Source organism: Aedes aegypti, unplaced genomic scaffold (genome assembly GCF_002204515.2).
Source record: "Aedes aegypti strain LVP_AGWG unplaced genomic scaffold, AaegL5.0 Primary Assembly AGWG_AaegL5_hic_scaff_580_PBJ_arrow, whole genome shotgun sequence".
NCBI lineage: Eukaryota > Metazoa > Arthropoda > Insecta > Diptera > Culicidae > Aedes > Aedes aegypti.
This window is the reverse complement of record NW_018736259.1, coordinates 2,036-20,072: the sequence shown is the minus strand read 5'-3', so window position 1 is coordinate 20,072 and position 18,037 is coordinate 2,036. Positions and strand designations below refer to the sequence as shown.

The window sequence follows — 18,037 nt, the reverse complement described above, 5'->3', positions numbered from 1 at the left end:
TCCTGACAAAATTAGCACATGTTTTCTGAAAAACTGTACACCTACAGGAGTCAAAAGTATCAATGGGAAACACAACATTAACAAATGTGTTGAAATCGAAATGTTTAACCAACCACTAACCTTTTACGCTTTGAAATTCCATCCATACTTCGACGGACTGATTGGATACGAATCACTCAGAAATCTAAAAGCAGAAATTTTAACCTCATCTAATACTCTCAAACTCCCTACTACATCAGTTAACATGCTTCGAAAATACCCCGATTCATTTAGTTGCAATCTAAATGCATATGAAGAAATTCCATTACCTCTAAAAACGAATGTACCGAATGGCGACTTTTTCGTCGAACATCCACTTCCTCTAACAGACGAAGTAATGATTCTACCAGGACTCTACACAGCAAAAGACAACAAAGCTACAGTTCTTTTGAAAAATTGCTGTGAAGTTCCAGTGAAAATCAGCCCTAATCGACTCATTTTCTCTGAATTGAATAATTTTGAAGTAGTGCAAAAAGTTGAAAATTATGAACCTGGATACGTATTTGATAACACATCAATAGATCCTAGATTGAAAAATCAGCTTCGAATCGACCATTTAAACATAGAAGAGAAGCGAAAATTGATCAATTTGATTTCGAAATTTCCAAGTGTTTTCTATTTGGAAGGTGACAATCTAAGCTTTACGAACGTCATTAAACATAGAATAGAAACCAAAGACGATCTACCCGTTCATGCAAAAAGCCACAGGTACCCCTATTGTCATAAAGAGGAGGTACAAAAACAAGTTTCTAAGATGCTGTCTCAAGGCATCATACGTCCCAGCACGTCTCCTTGGTGCTCTCCAATTTGGATCGTACCAAAGAAATTAGATGCATCTGGACAACAGAAGTGGAGATTAGTAGTCGACTATAGAAAACTTAATGAAAAGACTATAGATGACAAATACCCACTACCCAACATAACCGAAATATTAGACAAACTAGGAAAATGCCAATATTTCACAACATTGGACCTAGCATCTGGCTTTCACCAGATCGAAGTTCACCCAGATGATATCCAGAAAACAGCCTTTTCCGTAGAACATGGATTATACGAATACTTAAGAATGCCATTTGGACTGAAAAATGCTCCAGCAACTTTTCAGCGTGTCATGGATCACGTACTCCGTGACCTAATTGGAAAATGTTGTCTTGTTTATATGGATGACATTATTATTTTTTCTGTTTCTCTTCAAGAACATATTGAAAATTTGACAAAAATATTTATGGCATTGGAAAAAGTAAACCTCAAAATACAGCTAGATAAAAGTGAATTCCTTAAGAAAGAAGTGGCATTTCTAGGCCATATTGTGACAGATAATGGCGTTAAACCAAATCCAAGCAAAATCGAAGCAATTCAAAATTGGCCTATCCCCAAAAACCAGAAAGAACTAAGAGGCTTTCTAGGAATTTTAGGATATTATCGTAGATTCGTTCGCGATTTCGCCAGAATAACAAAACCTCTCACTGCTCAACTGAGGAAAGGCGAACACGTAGAGCACACAGATATTTTTTTAAAAACATTCGTTGCATGCAAAAAACTTTTAACTCAAAGCGATATCCTTCAATATCCAGATTTCGAAAAACCATTCGTGTTAACCACAGATGCTAGTAATTTTGCTCTAGGTGCCGTTCTATCCCAAGGTGCTATTGGACAAGACAGACCCGTAGCATATGCGTCTAGAACATTGACGAAAACCGAAGAAAGATATTCAGCAATAGAAAAAGAATTATTAGCGATCGTATGGGCAACTCAATACTTTAGACCCTACCTTTTTGGTAGAAAATTTACATTATACACGGATCACCAACCTTTAACATACGCACTAAACCTCAAAACACCCAATACAAAACTAGTTAAATGGCGTCTACAGTTATTAGAATATGATTTTGAAATAAAACACCGACCCGGTAAGCAAAACGTTGTCGCTGATGCTCTATCGAGGATAACACATGATATCAACGTGAACGAAGATGATTCCGACTCAGACGACTGTTCAGTGCATTCTGCTGATACAGATGACTCTGAATTCATCAAATGTACAGAAAAACCAATAAATTTTTTTCACAACCAAATTATTTTAAAAATGGACCCTAACGAATCTGAGACATACGAAGAAATTTTCCCTCGTGTGTACCGAAGAACTATTACGAAAATAACATTTGGTGTACCACTTTTAATTCGAATTTTGAAAGAATACATGGATCCCAGACGATCAAACTGCATTATGTGTCCTGAAAACGTGATACAATCCTTACAAATTATATACAAAAACTATTTTAGTAGATGCAAAACTTTCAAACTCTGCATATCACAAAAAATTCTCATTGATCTACCAAACTTAGAAGATCAAAACTCAATTATCGAGGATACCCACGAAACAGCTCACAGAGGTATTCGTGAAAATCTGGAGGAGATAAAAAGGAGATTCTTTTTTCCTAATATGAAAAGGAAAGTTAGGAAGTACATCATCCTATGTGATACTTGTAATAAAGCAAAATACGAGAGAAAACCTTACAAAATTAAATTTGGTGAAACCCCTATACCGAAACAACCCATTGAAATTATTCACATAGATATCTACATCGCTCAACCAAATTTGTTTTTATCTGTAGTAGACAAGTTCACAAGGTATGGAACATTAATCCCAATAAAATCAAGATCAATTGCGGATATACGAAAGGCGATAATAAAATACATAACACTGTACGGCACTCCAAGCTTGATTGTCTCGGATAACGAACCAGCAATTAAGTCTATCGAAATTCGAGGACTACTCTCAGATCTCAACATACAACAATATTTTACTCCTTCGAACCACAGTCAAACAAACGGAATAGTCGAAAGATTTCATTCGACAATAACCGAAATTTTTAACGCTAATAAACACAAATACGGTGAAGTGTCAAACAAAGAAAAATTTTTAATCGCATGTTCTTTATACAATAACAGCATCCATACAGCTACCAACATGAAACCACGGGAAATTTTATATGCAGCCAAAAATGGACAGGAGAGACCGATAGAAATGGAACGCCTTGTTGAACTTCGTGACAAGTTGTACGACGAAGTTCAAGTACAACTAACCAAGACACAAAACTCACAGAATCTGTACCACAACAGGAAGCGAGAGGATCCGCCAAAACTAAAACAAAACGAATTGGCATATAACCGCATCCAAGGAGTGAAGTCGAAAATTAAGGACCGCTACCAACAAGTGCGAGTACGATCTAACCGGAAACACACGTACAAAGATATCCTAAGTCGAAAATTGCATAAAGAAAAACTGCGACGAATCCGAAAGTAACACCACAGAATCTCTAATGTGTTTTTTCATTTGTTTTCTCTTTTTAGATGACGTTTATTTGGAATATCCTGATAACAACCACATTCCTTACTCAGCTATCCCAACCACAATCCATCCACGTCATTAATCTCAAACAAAACCCCGGTCTTTTAACCATAGAAACTGGCAACAGTTTTATAAAAATAGGCAATCACAGATTGTTTCATATCCTAGAACTGGATAATTACGAACCTATTTTTAGAAAATTGCTTGCTAATATCCAAGGAATACGGACATTCTCAAATTTTACTGATATGTTTGAAATCTTAGAATCGAAATATGGAACCGTTCACAGTTTATTCAATAATCTTCGGCCAAAGCAAAGAAATAAAAGAGGATTATTTAATTTTCTCGGAACTGGAATAAAAAGAATTACAGGAAATATGGACCATAACGACTATGAACAAATTTCGAAAAATATTTTTGAACTGCAGATCAAGAACAAAAGACTTATTAACGAAAACAACGAACAGCTTAAAATTAATCTACAACTCCAAAATAGAATCAATTCCATTATCAACCGTTTAAATCAACAACAGAGTGAAATAACTAAAAACATTATATCAGCTAGATTTGAAAACGAAACCAACAAAAACTTTAAATTATTTAGAGAAATTTTGAAAATCAATTACAACTTAGACAACCTTAAATCACATTTAGAAGACATTTTTTAATCAATTCAGTTAGCAAGAACTAACATTATTCCCAAACAAATACTTTCAATTGAAGAGTTAGGATTTGTTTCAGATATATTAGAAGAACAAAACATTAGGACGAACAGTTTAGATCAAATTTATGAATATTTAGAATTGTCAGCATTTTATAACCATTCAAAACTAATATTTGTTGTGTCAATTCCAAAAATAGAAAAAGCTATGTACACACATTTTTTCCTAGAACCTCTTCCAGTAGTAGATAAAATTTTAAAACTTCCTGCTAATGCTGCTTTGCAAAGCGACAACAGAACATATTTCATCAAGAAGGATTGCCTGCGAATCGAAAGGACAAGGCTGTGCAATCTAAGCAGCCTAGAGGACATAACCGGCGACCTATGCTACTCAAACCTACTAAGAGGACTATCAGGAAACTGTACTTTCGTAAAATGCTATCAATCAACGGAGATCAAAGCGATCATGGACAATTACCTTGTCGCTAAAAACATCAATAACACAGAAATCGAATCGAATTGTGGTCTTTCAAAACGAAACTTATCTGGAACGTATTTGATAGAGTTCCACAATTGCTCTGTCATAATAAATGGCACCAAGTTCTCAAATGTCGAAGCAAACAAATCAGAACCGACATTTGTTATGCCATTAGATGGTTTACATATCAATGAACAGACCCTGGAAATCCAGAATAATATAGAAGAAATTCACATCCATAATAGACATCGGATTAAACATTAACAAAGGAACACAAAATTCAGACATACACATCTCTAAGTATGTCGACCATATGTTTCCTTCTAAGTATCGTTGCAGGTCTTTCATGGATTTCGAGAAAACGCAGACAGATATCTCTTCATATTGGAGCATCCATGGAGTCTAAAAGCAAACCAGAAATTAAACCTGAGACCAGTACAATTCGGGACGAATCGTCTCCAAAAGGGGGAGTAGTTAAGATCGAACCCTTACCGATCCTCAACAATCATCCATACACCAATCGCTTTATTGGTGTATCATCATTTTCATCATTCCCGGCAACAACAACAACAACGACGACGTCCACCACACCGACGACGATAGCCCAGCTAGTAGAACGGAAACAGTAGTCTAGCATCAGCATTTCATCACCCGACAACATAGGTAGCATTTACGCGAACAACCACCGAACGAGACCACTAAACGAAGCCACAGCCCTTTGGACCCGCGGCATCAGCAGTTCTTCCACAGCAACAGCATAAGCATTGCAATAGGTAGTGAGGTTTGATCGTAATTAATAATTGAATAAAGGTTCAGTTCGTTTTAGGCAGTAGATCGAATAAGTTCTTTTTTTAAAACTTAGTCTGGGTGACACCCTTCTTCACTCATATATCAAGCTCAATGAAAAATTATTTCAAGTAAAAATTAAATTCTACAGAATTACAAGTCACATTCATCTTTATGTTTGCCCTTTTAATTGCAGTCAACCGTTCATTATAAAATGCTTTACTTTACCAGAAACATAAATTGAAAGAGCAATTCTAAACTTACCGAATTTTTCAAATTTTACGTCCAAAAGTTAAACTGATTTTAAATGTTCATTCAATTAAAAAAAAGCTAATGCCGTTTTGAAATACCCAGCGCTTTTGATTCGTAAATACGCCTTTATAAGAAAACAAAAATATTTTTTTCGTGTTCTTTCATAGTTTTAAAAAAATGTCCAGTTCTTGAATAAAGGTCACTTATGCGATTATTGGTTTAACAAGGCCCTTTTATACAAAAAATACATAAAGCTTCTAAATATGATTGAAGACGTTGAGGCGTAAAAACGCCACCAGAAAAACGTTTGCCAGATTTAACATTACGGGGCTATAGATTCATAGCATAGTATAACCCTTCGAAAAAATACTTCGAAGTGAACCTTTTCGAAGTCTCAAAGCCTTATGATTCCATAAAAATGATGTAATAACATTGTAATGATGTTTTCAAAACCAATAATTGAAAAACAAAATTTGAAATATGGGTTCCGATTTTGGCACGGTTCTGTTTTTGGCAACTGAAAATTTGAACTTTGTTGCCAAAAACGGAATCCCACTGTATTTCGTTTGAAAAAGCAAATGTTGCAAATTTTATATTTTTAAAACAAGTACTGCCACCTATAGTTCGTGAATATATACTTTATTTTGTTTTTTGAACGATTTAAGAATGTTTACAAAAATGTTTTAGGCGATTTTTTTATTTAGCAGGGTAACATTGATCACTTATGTAAACAACGTTCGGTAATATTGAAAATGTCGTTACTTACTCAAATCATGGCCCCTGAAGCCGAATATGAAGGCCAAATGCTTACAAGTCATTTACTTTTTGAGTTATTTTAAAATTAAAAACACCTCGCATCACGGAATACGCCTAAAGGCAGGCAATTTCCTAAGTAAAATTTACATTCTTACCAGTAATTCGATAATGTTGCCTAATTGAACATACTTATGAAAATTTTGACAACGGAATCGTTTTCGGCGATGCAGTTTTTAGTAAGAACCGCATTTTCTTTGCTCAAATCGTTTACAGAACTTATGTGAGTCATGAATGTTTGGTGTCATCCTTAACCATTAAAATAATTGTTTCGAAAAGTTGTCAACTTTACGTATAAGGTAAACGTAATTTTCGCAAAAATCTTCACTTTTATTAGCTCATGAATATAAGAAAGGGAAGCACCATTCATGGTTTAAAAATGTTCCATCAATAAATGATAATGCGAACTTTTTACGAGATCCGATCAGTGTTACCAATACATATATATCACTTCTGGAAGAAAGCAATATTATTTTGTTGATAGTATTTTATTTGTAAACTATGTTCGAAATGCTCGAAATATCACGTTATTTTTACTGACAATATTTTTTATAATTTTTATGTTTTCCAACTTGCAAGTATTTCTCCCTCCAACCAAGAATCAGACCACGTTTCCACAAATTAAATTTTAATATAGATATCGAGTTATAGACAAAAAATTACCTCTCATATGACATCGACTAGTGGAGACAACAAGTTATAGTAATATCGATATATGGAGAGCACGATGTATGGAAACTTGAAGAGACAAAAAAATCCATCAAGTTATAGAATATCGAATTCCTTAAATAAACCCTGAACAATTTCTTGGGTATAAATAGAGATGAATTAATGAAGAAATCTATATGAAAATGCATGGATGCATAACTGGAGAATTCAACAAAAGAATTATTGTAGATCTTCCTGGAAAATTCGTAAACGAACTCCTAAAAAATGTGGAATGATTATTTGTGGATTTTTCTTGGAAGAACTCCTGCAGGACACAGAAAAAAAATATTTAAATTTCAGCGTGATGTAAACTGAAGTCTACTGTGAAAATAAATCAATTTCGTGTGTTGTTACAGCATCATGAAAACTTAAATGAAAATACATTCAATTTGAATATCACATGATCGTGTAAATTTAAAGCGAATTCGATTGAAAAATAATGGATTGGTCGTTGAATTTTAGGTTCATTTTGATGCTCCAAATATGTGCATGAAAATAAACTTTAATTTACAACATTTTTTAGCGGTGGAGTCTTTAGAAGTTTTTCTATAGCAACAACTGGGAAAATCAGTGGAAGCACTAGTTATAAAATATATCTGGAGCAAACCCTGAAAAAGTCTCATGGGAAATGTTCTTTGTTGAAATTTAGGGATTTCCTAGATAAAATTCTGAAGAAGTTCATCTAAGCATCCTTTGAAACGCCAGTGGCAGAATTTCTGAGAGACTTGGTCGTAATATCACCAGAAGAATTCCTACACGGGTCTATGAAGAAGTCTCTGACAGTATTCCAGAGAAATTTCTGTAAAAATGGCTAGAATAAAGCTTTTCCTCTAGGAATCTGAGAAAAAAAATCCTAAAATGTCTAAAGATTTATCTAGAACAAATGGAAATAGCAGCATGATCAATTGCAGGCAGGAAAGAAAAGATACTTTAGAGACCATTTTGGTTAACTTTTACCTGTTCTACGCAATAGTTAATTAGGCAAATTTAGATTATAAACCGAATAGTTAAGGATTAGAATCGTTTTTTTAACGAATATCCGTTAATACAAATATGTAGCTGAAATTCTAGAATTGCTTTAAAGATACCCTGATCGTAGATCTGGTCAGAATAAGATCAGTCACGAGTTGGCAAATTGGCATGTATCACATGCGTTGATGATTTCAAACATCGCTACATCTTAATTTCGAAGTCTTTGCGATTTGGAAATCCCTGGTCAACAAACTGGGAGCTTCTTATTGAATTGGTTGCGACTAAACTTCATGGAAACACTCCGTCCGTTTTAAAATCACAGTGACTTGGATGGAGCCGTTGAAACTACATAATCTTTTATTATGGATTACATAATATGGAAGCTTTTAAAGAAGCTTGGAAGCTCCATGGTGGAATTCCGTCCTGCCTAGTCTCAAAATACAATGTAGAAGGAGTTGCAACAGACGTCTTTTAACCGGTTTAAAGTTGTTCCAGTCGGTTCACAAGGCTTACGAGAAAGATATTCGATCCGTCTGGATAAACCTTTGTAGCAATGTTTCCAGTTTGAGTGAAGTCCGTCAGTTGAACAAACTCCTAGCAAAATCTAAGAATTTTCAAATGAACGAAATTTACTCGCTACATAGAGACTCAAACACGAATGCCATTACAACAAAATGATGAAGTATCTTTGATAAAATACAATAATAATTATCACCTATAGTCTTGTTTACTTTCGTAATGCTTTTTCGATCGAAAACAGTTTCAAAATAGGATTCGATCGAAAGTTGAATCCGCTGTAAACAAGAATGAGGGTGTATAGCTTCCAGGGATCTATCTGAAAATCGTCTGCCAATTATTCAAGGAATTAGTCCAGGGAGCCTTTCTTAGCCGAGTGGTTAGCGTTCGCGACTACAAAGCAACACCATGCTGAAGGTGTCTGGGTTCGATTTCCGGTCGGTCCAGGATCTTTTCGTGATGGATATATCCTTGGGAACATCGTAGCTGTCACACGATATACGAATGCGAAAATGGCAGCTTTGGCAAAGAAAGCTCTCAGTTAATAACTGTGGAAGAGCTCTTTCCAATACGCTGAGTAGCCTGGCTCTGTCCCAGTGGGGACGTTAATACCAAGAAGAAGAAGAAGAACTAGTCCAAAAATTCTTTTTTCAAGGGATACTTAAAGGAAATGCTGCAGAATTTGCTCAGGAAATCCTGGAGAACTTCAAGACTACTATCCTCAGTAATTTCCACACCGATTACTCTGAAAATTTCTCCAGGATTACCACTATAGATTTTGCATTCAATTTTACTTAATGTTTTACAACAGAAAATACTACTACTGTTCAGGTAATTTCGCATACCACTCCTACACATTCTCTGGCATAGCGTCTGATGCATTTAGAGCGATTTCTTAAAAAAAAAACCTGCATTGTGTTATCCAGGCATTCGATAGATTATTTTTCCAATAATTATTAGCGATTTGTCTATCAATCTTTCAATACTTCTTCAAGAGTTCAAGATTTCTTTCAAAGATCTTTGCAGAAATTTGTCAGGAATTTCTACAACAAATTTAATCACTGATTATTTTTAGGATTTCCTTTAGAAACACCACCCAGATTTGTTCCAGGAATTTTTCCAATAATTTCTGAAAAATTTTATTGTCAATTTCTTAGAGATATTCCTAGAAGTTATTCTGGATAAATTCTTCAAGGACTTCTTTGTAAAGTTGCTCGAAGAGCTTCTTAATAAACTCCTGAAGGAGGGGAAAATACAAAAAGTTTTTGAGTTACTTTTTTAAATTTTTTTTAACTAAACATATTGTTTTCATTCCACTTAACAGCTCGAAGATCATCATTAATTTTATTACTAAGAATACGTTAGAGAAATTCCTGGTTTAATGAAATCCTAAAGAAATCCTAAACGACAAGTTTGTATGAGGAATCTCTAAAAGCACCTTTAGACAAAATTACTGTTAGTATTCTTGAAGATGTGCTAAACGAAAAGGAAGTAATCTTAAGGAAACCGATGGAAGCATCACTGAAGAGCCTAGGACTTTTTAAAGATATTTCTGGTAAAACATTTGGCGAACTTTGGAGTAGGTTGTTGAATTCTTAAAGGTATATTGATAGAAATTTTTGAAGAGGTCTTGGAGGAAGTTCCTTAACTAAAAGAACTCCTGAAGTAACCTTCGAAACACCTAAACATCTGGAACATCGAATTGGTAAACTTATTTTACTCAATATTTCAGAAGTGTCACACAATGTAGATTAATTTTGAACAAAACATATATTAATAAAAATTTAATTGAGTATGAGAAATATCCCTAAAATTTTACATAAAATTGAAATTAAGTAATCTTGGTTAAACAGAAGAAGTTTAGCCTTTATAATAGGAATCATAAATAATATATAATATTTCAAAGATATATTTGTAGCATGTATCTGCAATTTCAAAACCTAAAAGTGGACCTCAAATTCCAGAGTGCCCCCCTCCGAACGAATGTGGTAGTGGCATCGCCGTGGAGACCCACTTCCCCAATGTTTGTGTTTACTGCACCTTATTAGCTATTCCGGCGAGGTTCTGCTGCTGCTGTTGATTCTCCCTACAGCTACTCCGAGAAGATTGGTATCTGCTGCTATCTGCTTCCACACTACACAACACAACACACCTTTCGTCTTGAATGACGATGACTGAAGAAGACGGTGGCGGTTCGCTGTTTGCTTATTTTGTTTCCTTTTCTCTCTCTTCTCTGCTTATGCTTCTTCGGTGTCACTCTTTTATTTTTCCTCCAGCAGCACTACACAACTACGAATCGCTCACCACTACAGCAATAACTCGAGATTGGGGCGCTACGCTTATGGGAAAACATACGCGCAGTTTTCCGCACTAAAATGTAATAAAACTGCTCCGCACTTGACGTTTTCCTATTGGATTCTGAAAATTTTCTTTTGGTAAAAAGAGGAAAACTTCTTATGAATAGGGATTGTTGTGATACAAAATAGGGCTAATCTTTTCCAACACTCGATTCATTCACTCGACCCGGAAGCCATTCAAGAAAAAAAATGTGTCATTGTTGCTTGAAGTTGCTTTGTTGTCACTTTTCCAACCAAGACGCTTTTTCATGCAAAAGATAAACTAAAACCATTCATAAATGGATATTGTGTTTTAGTTTAGCATCGACCATGTATCTTCGATGCAACACACGAAGTTTTTCCCTTTGAGCACCTTCACTAAAAGTTGTAACACAATAACAGATAATAAGTTTGGAAAGATTGCGACGAAAACGTAAACGCCACCGCACTACACTCTGAAGCCCACTTTTTTGGTTTGCGTTTTCCTTTTTCTGTATCTGCGTCTCGAACCACAAGTTCAAAACGTACAGTGACTCATAATCATGTTCGTACAGGGCACTGTTATCACATCAGTTGGCGAAAAATTATCAAATCATTTAAGATGATTATAGAACGAAGCCACAACTCGAATTTTCCAGAACACAAGTCTTGAGAACAAAAACAGCGCTTCGCGTTGGAAATTTGATCGATAAATCACCAACAGCAAGCAACGGTTGTCAGATTCTCCAGACGTGTACACTTAAAAATTCAAAGTTTGGCTTCGTTTTATAATCAGCTTAAATGAAAATACTCGGTTTATAATGAAGGGGTATCAATTATTCAACATACATAAACTGTTTCAAGTGGCTTTCATCTATGGCATACTTAATGGAAAAGTATTGAATTAGTTTCTATAAAACACACATCTTTATCAGAATTCAAACAAACAATACTCGAGATGAAATTTAGATAATTTTTATAAAGGCTCATGTATTAAAACATCGTTCAATTGTATGAAAATCCGGAAATTTTATAAATGGATGTATTTGAAACATAAATAAATATATATTATATACAACCATTTTAATTATTTTGCTATAGAATCCAGATATATGTAACATTTTTACAACACATTTTTAAAAAGAATTATATCTGCGAATGTTGAATGCGTATCAGAGACTTATAACAAGTTTAAGCGTAGCTACGAGTGGATATCGGCATCCTATACTATAGAATCTTGTTTGGTATAACAAGTACAGCCAACACTCCCATAACTCGATATTGAAAGGACCATCGAGTTATAGAACACAAAACCAGCGAAACTGCGATCCAAGGGACGATCATACGGAATATCGAGTAGAGGAGAGTTGACCGTATAACAAATCCTACTCCAAAATACCAAAGCAATGTCTTTCATATTTGCTTTTAAGTTGACAAATATACTCTCTAATCATCCTTATTCTTTTTGTGTATGTATATTATCACTGCGACCATGGATTGATCTTTTGTGATACACAACTGATTTTTATGTACCTTGTCAAAGTGATAATTTACTATAAAAATAACACAGCTGTACAAAAATAACTTTTGCGTTCTCAAAGATCAAATTGTGGATCTCACTTATTTGTGTTTTGCTACAGGTCGTCAAACTCGTAGAAAACACTGATTTATACTATGATTTTTTTTGTAAGTCGTTTTTGAAAACGACAATAGATTTAGCGACCCCTACTTAAGTAAATAGCGGTATTTTGGAACTTGATACAAAAACTTGTTCCGCAGTGTAATTATCAACGCATGATTTAGGTGTGTCGTATTGAACGTACAAACTTACCGGGACCCAAAGGCCACAAGACTGTAGAACTCCCGTATCAAAAAAGTTGCTCTTTTTTGAAAAACAGTACCACAGCTACATAACAAGTGCTCACAGGTTTCACAACTCTCATAAAATATTAGGGAGGGTTGTGTACAAGACACGACCGCATGACGTTAACTACGCCGTATTAATTGTTACATGCTAATTGCTCCTGAGATGCTTCTCCATCAGGCATTGCAGAATTCACTCTCATTTAATTTTGAAGCAAGATCAAAGCAAGCGAAGAAAAACATCCTATCTGTTGCGGTCCGTGATCAACAATGTATCGCAAGTTGTAACAAGTCTGATAAATAGGGGCAGCGAACGAGAGCCCCAAAGAGAGAGCGATGATAAAACCTATTTTTCTCGCTTGTTTACCGTTGGGGATAGGCGTTTTGCTTTACTGGTACGATACACAATCTCCGAACTTCCGATAACAATAGTGTCTCCCGGGTTTGGAGCTAGTTTAGAGGGGTTTTATCATGCATTGCTATCCCCCCGATCTGATCAAAGTTGTAGCAGTATACGATAAACAGTCTCTCATAATGTGCTGCATATTATGATAGTTACAGAGAGATTCTCTCAATGTTCTCAGGATTCAATCCCTGTTCTCCATGCATGTTGTTCTTATTATGACTACCAAATTATCCATCTTTTTACGCTAGCATGCTATAATTTTTGAATCATCCCTGACTGACATTTCTTGTATTCACTATAATTATTTTTATGATCGGATCCAAGTAAGCTACCGGTACAACCAATCTGTTTTATTGACATAAATCAAAAATTTTCATTGTTGTTTTCCAGAATATGGAAATGAAAAGTATTTGTTAGTTTTCTATTTAATTTCAACTGTTTGCTATTTTAGGATGAAGAACGAACAACGGCGGCCGCATATTCAAATCTAATTCGTGGTCATCCAGTAGGAGATACAGTTGTGTTCAGAATAATAGTAGTGAAAGCCGATTTTCATACAAAATGCTCAACTTTGGCATGCTGTAACTTTGTTTTCATATGAGCAATCGGCATGAAATTTTGGCAGTGAACTACAAATATGCTCAAATTCATTATCACAAAATTTAAAAATTTTCACACTACCGGCTAAAAAGTTAAGCACCAGGTGAAATCGCTCAAAATAATAGTAGTTTTAATAATTTTAATATCTGCTGTATTTTGAGTTTTAGAATTTTTCTTTACACATCGTTTCAACTATTTCCACCCAAGCTTTAAATGTATAGACATTACAATTTTTTACTAAATTGTTGCTGAACAAAAATTTACAAAAGAAAAACTACTATTATTTTGAGCGATTTCACCTGGTGCTTAACTTTTTAGACGGTAGTGTGAAAATTTTTAAATTTTTTGATAATGAATTTGAGCATATTTGTAGTTCACTGCCAAAATTGCATGCCGATTGCTCATATGAAAACAAAGTTACAGCATGCCAAAGTTGAGCATTTTGTATGAAAATCGGCTTTCACTACTATTATTCTGAACACAACTGTACATATTTCCGTGAGGATAACTGATCATTATCATATGCAAAGTTTGAAGGAGCTACTTATCTAGAAAAATACATTTCCCTCTGTGACCATTGCTGTTCTTCAATTGATTCGGAATTTCCAATCGATTTTACATTCAAGCTATTAGAAGAAATTAAATATATCTTATCCTACAAAATATATATACTATCATCATTCTGTGCTTTAACCCTTCTGCGGCCCGCAACAGATTGATATTAGATGTGACAACCTCATCCTTTCAAATATGATTAGTCAATGATGGTACTTTTCAATAACCATATAGATCAAACAAATTAGCTTCCTAGATCTCTCCTCCAGATTAATACTTTTTCCATAACTTTATTAGATAAAGATCTTCTTTTTCATGGACTTTTGAGGAATTCGTCTAAACAATTATAATTCAACCAGCCTTGTCAAAATCTCGTCCCATATCTTCCCCGTTTTGCTGAGAGTAATTAGTCAACGGAAGACGGAACGACGGGAAGTATAAATTAGCTTTATGGCTTGACGCGAAAAGTTGGTTATTGTCTCAAAAAATCGGCACATATTGTTCCGGGTGCCTAGAATAAAGTGAAAGGAATGTTATATCTAAGAATAATTGCTAAATATTAGAGAAACGATTGAACTATTGAACGATTCCTAATAGCAAAACAATTAGTGAAAAATGTTGACAGACCAATCAACAATTTAAGATCACAGCTTACTTAGATCATACTATAAAATCTGTAGGAAAGAAACCCCTTTCAGTTTTATAGTTAACGTAAAAAGCTGGATAAATAAAAACTATCAGCAGTCACAACAGTACCACTTTTCATTGTGCCGAAGTTCTCTAATAAATTTGATTTACCTAACCACCTCGTGATCGACTGTTTTAAACAATTCTTCAATTATAGTTTTAGCAAAATTCTTCTAACTAGACTGTTTCGTACACACTGTTACACACTGTTACTTCCGCGTCGGAATACCGCTTACATACACATTTAATTTGTTGGTATCTCCTTCTTCTGCGTTGGCGAACCTTCTTTTTGATCCTAGAAAGATTTCTACGATCAAAATTCATGCGCTTCGTTTTCTTCTGGGAGAGACATCCTGCCTGCGCCATCTCTGACCCTTGAAACGAAAATGATGGCAAACAGTTGTTGTTATTGTTAAATTCTATTTTGTTCATGTTAGTTTTAGATACAAGTTTTACATTTCAAGTGGTCTGTCGTATAAGTGTTTCAGTATTCTCGTATTCAAGATAGTTTTTATATTGGATTCTACTCCTGATTGATTGATTTCGGCTCTTGAAGCTCTATTTTTTTGAACTGATGGCAGACAGAAGTCTATATATTTTATACCGTCAGAATACAGACTTAGTCCTTTTTTTCTATAGTCTATCATTGTATTGGACATCATTACAGTAGATTATTTTTGGTGCTGCGAAGAAGAAGAATGTATCCTTACACCGCTTTAGCAAATATGAATGAACTATCAAATTTTAAGTGAATGAAAACCCGAATTTAGTACTATACCATTTAAATCCACTAGAGCTTGTAGCCAGATACGCGTATTTCGACTTCAACTGTAAAGCCGTCTTCAGTGTCGTGCACAATTTTGCTTTTTTACGTTTTGCTATCATTTAATGAATCCACTGAACGATACATATGTCGAACTCTTGCTTTAAAATTGTCCTCGTCATAGATCTATGAGAATGCATTATCAAACTAGAAAAGTTGCTAGTAAAATTTATTTTGCGTCATACGTTTTTTTTCTATTTTAGTTACAATTGCGTGTAAGGACAGATAAGCAAATGGATTATTCTTTAGAGGATATTTTAACAAATAAGAAAATTTAACATATTGATCAATCAGTTTTTCCATGATTTTGTGCATTATAGATGACAAGCTTGTTGTTCTGATTGATTTGGGAGAAGTCTTGTTCTTTTTGTTAGTCTTCGGAACATGGTTTGATTGTAATCAATTGTACCAAAACTTTTCCAAGTGTTTGAACTGTGTTGATGTTCTTGTCAGAAAGTTAACACTTAATCGAAAGTTTTGTGTAATATAAATCCCAATTTGTTTTATAAGGCTTGCTATAACCATCAGTTTAAATACATTTTTGTTTTTTGTTTAGAAAGACTTTACCCAGAAGGGGCATTCGTCTATGTTTAAATATAATATGCCAGAATAATTATCAAGATGACAAAAATTTCTTGCAATTTTTCATCAACACCAATATAAGTTTCTGTTAGTCTTATTGGATTTTATAGCAAAGCTTATTGAAAATGTGATTTTCATAAATTTATTAAGTTAAAACAATGCTCACTTATAAACTATTCTAATGTTTTCTAATGCATCTAAACAGCTTTGTAAAGGAGCAATTAAGTAGCACATTGAAATTTAGTTGCAAGCGTCGTTTGCTCGACATTTGATAGGTGTACGAAAATTAGATTAGACACAGTTTATTGATGTCTTGTAACAGATGACACTGATTATCTTTACTATTGACACTATTTTTAAAATTTGATGTATCAATTGAGAGTTGATGTAAAAACAGTGCCCTGTACGAAGATGAGTTTTTGTCACTGTATTTTGGGGCCACTGAGCGTCGCGAACCGCGAATAATTTTTGTTCTTCGTTTTCTTCCTCTCCCTGCGATAAATTTTGATTCAACTGATGATGGAACACTATTTTCTGCCGCCTTCTCTGATGGTTGTCACATCAAAACACTAAAATTGCGTCAAAATTCACTCAATAATAATCCTTCTTGCGTTTCACGTACAATTTTTCACGAAATTCAACCCCTAAAGCGACGCTGCGTTGTTTTGGAGCCGTTCAACTTTCACGGGATTCACATTGCTTCCACACAGCCGAAAACACGTCCCAGAGCGAGACCCAAAACCGAAAGCCGTCGTGCCGTTCCCGTGGAAGGAAAAAGAGATACAAAAAAAATACCACGCACAAACACACACTCAACGGAAATCGAATAAAAACCGGACCCTGGCGGAAGATCCGTCGACGGTGGGGTGCGGCGGGCGGAAATGCACTTCACTACTCACTCACGATTGATACCGCTAATTTGCGACGAAAACACATCCACTTTGCTCAACGGTCGCGATGCGATTAAAAATAAAAACCGTTGTTTCGTTTGTCGCTCGCGTTCGGCGGGTTCGGCTTTCGGAACGCGATGGTTGCACAAATCCTCCAACCAAAACGCGTGAGCGAGAGCGAGATGGGTGGAAAAGCTATGAATGGAAGGTGACGTCATTTTTTCTCGTTGACTGACCGCTCGGGCGGATCGATCGGATGGGGAAGCGTTAGCGCTTTGACAGTTACATTTCGATAACGGAAGGAAAGCTTTTTGATCGATTTGCTCGATTTCCTAGACTCGATCAAATTCAAGAGAAAAGGTAGGCGTAATAAATCAAGCGTGTGCTAGAATTGGAGCGAATGTAACGTCATGATCGATTTCTCTCCATAAAGGTGACAAGATGCAAGTTTGTTGGCATGTTTCCATTTTAAAATACAAGATTGCTTCGCTAACTATGGATTACCTGCTTTGCTCTTGTTCACAGTTGATCAGCAGAAGTTTACTCATTTTATTTTGTATGGGGAAAGGCATAAAACTTCGAATATCTTGTGAATGGAAGCTTTAATCGAAAAAATATTTGGTAGGCGTGATAGCCATCATCATCACGCACAAGGGGGGGGGAGGTGGTCAAACTCATACAAAAAACGTGACAAAGGGGGGGGGGGGGAGGGTCCAAAAACTTGAAATTTAGCGTGACA

General features: G+C 35.1%; 2 long non-coding RNA genes across 2 annotated transcripts; one reads left to right on the top strand and one right to left on the bottom strand.

Moving 5' to 3' along the window:
• Positions 1 to 2,997: 2,997 nt before the first annotated feature.
• Positions 2,998 to 4,663, top strand: LOC110681216. Its single transcript, XR_002503127.1, has 2 exons — positions 2,998 to 3,099; positions 3,163 to 4,663. It is a non-coding gene; the product is annotated as an uncharacterized LOC110681216 (long non-coding RNA).
• A 6,067-nt stretch (positions 4,664 to 10,730) lies between these two features.
• LOC110681217 lies at positions 10,731 to 17,416 on the bottom strand. The gene is made up of 2 exons (XR_002503128.1): positions 17,308 to 17,416; positions 10,731 to 11,006 (listed from the first exon to the last, which is right to left on the bottom strand). It is a non-coding gene; the product is annotated as an uncharacterized LOC110681217 (long non-coding RNA).
• Positions 17,417 to 18,037: the final 621 nt, after the last annotated feature.